This window comes from Arachis stenosperma, chromosome 4 (genome assembly GCF_014773155.1).
Source record: "Arachis stenosperma cultivar V10309 chromosome 4, arast.V10309.gnm1.PFL2, whole genome shotgun sequence".
In the NCBI taxonomy this organism is placed as follows: domain Eukaryota; kingdom Viridiplantae; phylum Streptophyta; class Magnoliopsida; order Fabales; family Fabaceae; genus Arachis; species Arachis stenosperma.
This window is the reverse complement of record NC_080380.1, coordinates 61,369,756-61,374,726: the sequence shown is the minus strand read 5'-3', so window position 1 is coordinate 61,374,726 and position 4,971 is coordinate 61,369,756.

Genomic DNA, 4,971 nt, shown 5'->3' with positions numbered 1-4,971 from the left:
TTATTTGCACATTTTTCTCTCTTTTGTTTTTGTTGTACTTTTACATTCTGCACTTTGGGCTGTATATATCTTGGATATTTTAGCTTAATTTGCACCTTAGTTTATGTTCATACCCTGGGTCAAGATGTCCGACCTGGGATGTTTAGCAACAAGCCAACCGACCTCTTCAGGTCAGGCTATCCGACCTCTTCTTAAAGAGCTCGGCCAATATCCGACCTCTTCTCAAAGAGCTTGGCCAAAACGCCACAGAGGCCCAAGAAGGCCCAAACGAAGGAACACAGCCCAATCCAAAGGCAGCCGAAAGATAAAGGCGGTTCCGTTGAAGATAAAGCTGACCTCACCCAAAGATAAGATAAGATAAGATAAGATAACTAACTTATCTTATCTAAGAAGGTCACTTCTCACCATTATAAATACACTGGAGCACCCAGGTATAACTCATACTCTGATTCTACATAAAACCTGTTTAATACCCATGCTAACTTAAGCATCGGAGTCTCTTGCAGGTACCCCCACCCTCCGGTGACGAAGGATCAGCAGTGCAACCAGTCCAACAAGTCAGACGCGGCAGCTCTGGCCACCATCTACCAGTCGGACGCGGCGGCTCCGACCACCATCAACAAGTCGGACACAACAGCTCCGACCAGCACAGAAGATCTCATCCGAGATCGACCTACAGTTTCAGGTTACCCTCGGAACATTGGCGCCGTTGTCGGGGAACCTGGAAGTCATCCCATCACCATGGCGGACAACCATGACAACGACCATGATTCAAATCTAGAGGATAGAACACCGCACAAAGACGCGGATACTACACCAAAAGATACTCTTCAACCCACCAAAGGCGAGAATTCGCCAAAAGAGGAGGCTATGGAGGCACTTCAAGATCGCTTAAAGCAACTCGAAAAAAAGGTGGAACATCAACAAGAAGCTGAGAGAGACCTACGAAGGGAAGTTAGGTGATGCCACGAGTTAAAGGACAAGCTCCTAAAACTCGAAGCAGATCTCAAGGCCAAAACAACTCGATCCGGTCACGAAGACAGCCCCTACAAAGATCAAGACCCATTCACCAAAGATATCATGAAAGCTAAAGTCCCAAAGGACTTCAAGGCTCCCGACATGATCCCGTACGGCGGCACATTGGATCCAAGCCATCATCTCAGTAATTTCAGAAGAATGTACCTCACCGACACATCGGACGCCATTCGATGCAAAGTCTTCCCGACTACTCTAACGAAGACAGCAATATGGTGCTTCGACAGTTTGTCTCCAAGATCCATCACAAGTTTGACGACCTTGTTAAGAAGATTCCTCGCCAGGTTCTCCATCCAGAAGGATAAAGCCAAACACACTTCAAGCTTGCTGGGAATTAAACAAGGAGATCAGAAAAGCCTTCACAACTACATGGAAAGATTCAACAACGCATGCCTTGACATACAAAGTCTTCCAACAAAAGCGGCCATCATGGGACTCATCAATGGCCTAAGAGAAGGACCTCTCAGCCACTCAATATCCAAGAAGCACCCAACATCTCTGAACGAGGTACAGGAACGGGAACAGAAATACATCAACATGGAAGAGAACTCTCGACTAGGAGAAAGCTAAAAAACCGAATTCTCCTAACACACCACGGGACAAGGATAAAGAGTCCAAGAAAAGAGAAGATCAATCGGAGAAGATCCTACCACCTCGCCCAATCAAAAGCAAAAAGGAGAAAGAGGTCGGACGAGTTGAAGGCCCACCTCATAACAAAGAATTGGGCAAGTTGAAGGTCCACCTCACACCGAAGAGGTCGGGCGAGTTGAAGGTCCACCTCACACCAAAGAGGTCGGACGAGTTGAAGGTCCACCTCACACGGAAGAGGTCGGGCGAGTTAAGGTCCACCTCACAACAAAGAGGTCGGACAAGTTGAAGGTCCATCTCACAACAAAGAGGTCGGACAAGGTGAAGGTCCACCTCACACCGAAGAGGTCGGGCGAGTTAAGGTCTACCTCACACCAAAGAGGTCGGACAAGTTGAAGGTCCACCTCACACTGAAGATGTCGGGCGAGTTTAAGCTCCACCTCACACCAAAGAGGTCGGACAAGTTGAAGGTCCACCTCACACCGAAGATGTCGGGCGAATTGAAGGTCCACCTCACACCAAAGAGGTCGGACAAGTTGAAGGTCCACCTCACAACCAAGAGGTCGGACGAGTTGAAGGTCCACCTCATACCAAAGAGGTCGAACGAGTTAAACATCTACCTCATACCAAAGAGGTCGGACGAGTTGAACGTCCACCTCACACCAAGGAGGTCGGACGAGTTGAAAAGGACAACGGAGTACGAACAAGCCTTCCGAGATTTCAAAATTCTTGGGGCAACCACCCATCCTTTCCAGACCACGGGAAAGTGAAGAACTCATTATACCTCGCAGTGGGAAGTCAGGCAATAGCCTTAGCACTAGTCAGAGAAGACGAAAGTGGGAAACAACCCGTCTACTTCATCAGCAAAGCTTTACAAGGGACCGAACTAACCTATCAACAGATAAAAAAAGTTCGCCTACACCCTCATACTCACCTCTCGACGACTCCACCCATACTTTCAAGCTCACACTATCAGAGTTCCAACCAACCAGCCAATAAAGGGCATCCTGCAGAAAACAAACTTAGCTGGAAGAATCCTACAGAGGACAGCTCGGATAATTCGGGAGACCTTGGACAAAACCAGAAAACATCTCGGACAATTCGGGGGACTCTGGACAAAAACAGAAAATAGCTCGGACAAATCGGGGAAAATGAAGTCTGACACATAGAATGCCCGAGCTAATGCAGCAAGCACCAACAACTCGGACAAATCGGAGAAAAATGAAGTCCGACACATAGAATGCCCGAGCTTATGCATTTTCAAAACCAGCCAGCACCAACGGCTCGGACAATTCGGGGATATGAGGTCCGACACATACCTTGAGAGCAGAATGCCCGAGCTGATGCATTTTCAAAACTAGCCAACCAAGGGGCAATAACAGAAGCCTCATCCGAGCTACATTACAAGACCACAACAAATCGGTCTCGAAGGCGGTATAAGGGATGTACTCAGGGTCAGCCACAGTAACACGCATTTAAACTATGAAATCCAGCTAATCAGACACGCTGTCCGGGATCTTAGTAGACATCTCAAAGACATAGGTCGACTATGGAATTACTACCAAACAACTCGGGCAAATAAGGAAATAACTCGGACAATAACAGTAAAACATAAAGTGACAGACGTGGCAGTAAAAGGGAAACCCCAGGACTCACACAAAAGTCCAAGGGCACCCTTTGGAGGCAACAACAGAGCAAAAACCCAAATACAAAGTCAAAGCTTTACATCAAAAAGCATGCCAACTTCCACATTGCCCCACCAGAGGAGCTCATCAGTGTAACATCACCTTGGCCGTTCGCAAAGAGGGGACTCGACCTCCTCGGACTATTTTTCCAAGGATCGGGACAAGTCAAGTTCCTCATTGTAGGGGTGGATTACTTCACAAAATGGATTGAGGCAGAGCCCCTAGCTAATGCCACTGCTCAAAGAAGTCAGAAATTCTTGTACAAGAACATTATTACAAGGTTTGGGGTTTCTTACTCCATCACCACAAACAATGACACTCAATTCACGGACACAGGTTTCAAGAAAAGAGTGGCTAACTTGAAAATAAAGCACCAATTCACATCCGTAGAACACCCACAAGCCAATGGACAAGCAGAAGCTGCCAACAAAGTCATACTAGCTAGGTTAAAACGGAGACTAAAGGACACAAAGGGAGCTTGGGCTGAAGAGCTCCCACAAGTCCTATGGGCATATCGGACAACTCCACACTTCACCACGGGGGAATCACCCTTCCGATTGATTTACGAAATGGAGGCAATGATCCCAGTAGAGATCGAAGAAGGATCCCCCAAGAATGATCTTCTAAAATGAAGAGGTCAACTCCCAAATCCAAAGGAAAGAACTCGACCTACTTCCAAGAGTCCGAGAGAGAGCTCCGATCAAGGAAGAGGCGTTAAAACGTCGAATGGCCTCAAGATACAATCAGAAGGTTGTACAGCGAAGCTTTGCCAACAACAACCTTATCCTAATCCGAAATGATATCGGAACAACTCGACCTGGAGAAGGAAAGCTAGCACCCAACTGGAAAGGACCATACCAAGTTGTTTAGAAGAACTGGGGAAAGGTTGCTACAGACTGCCCGAACTTGAAGGGCAAGAGCTACCAAGGTCATGGCATGCCTGCAATCTAAAAAGGGCGCCAGGCCGAGATCCAAAACGATTGCCCGACCTAGAAAGGCAAGTACTAACATGTACACACTCTTATCTTTATATTATTGTTTAAAAGATTGCAGATTCCCTAAAAAGTTTCCTACCAAGACGCCCGACTACGGCAGGTCGGCAAGGTGAAACACCAAAATCATCGCCCGATCACGACAAAGTCGGCAAGATGAAAACCAAACTCATCGTCCGATTACAAAGCGACAAGTCGGCAAGGTGAAAACCAACTTCACCGCCCGACCACGATGAAAACCGAATTCATCATTCGATTTCGACAAAGTGAAAACAAAATTCACTGCTATACCAAGATGCATTAATCTGAAACGCAAATTTCACTGCCGGATCACGACAAGGTCGGCGGGGTGAAAACCAAATTCACCGCCCGATCATGATAAAATTCGGCAAAGATGAAACCAGAATTCATCGCCCGATTTCGACAAGGTCGGCAAAAAAGTGAAAGCAGAGTTCATCGTCCGATTATAAAGCTACAGGTCGGCAGAAAGTGAAAAACAATTTCACTGCACGACCACGATAAAGATGAGTCGTCCGATAAAGGTGAAAACGCAATTCACCCAAAGGACGAGCTAGAGATGCCAACCACTTTCTACAAATCGGCAAAGATGAACACAAAATAATGTAAGAAGTTATCGAAAGTGATCCAAAAAAGAACCTGACGAGGTCTTA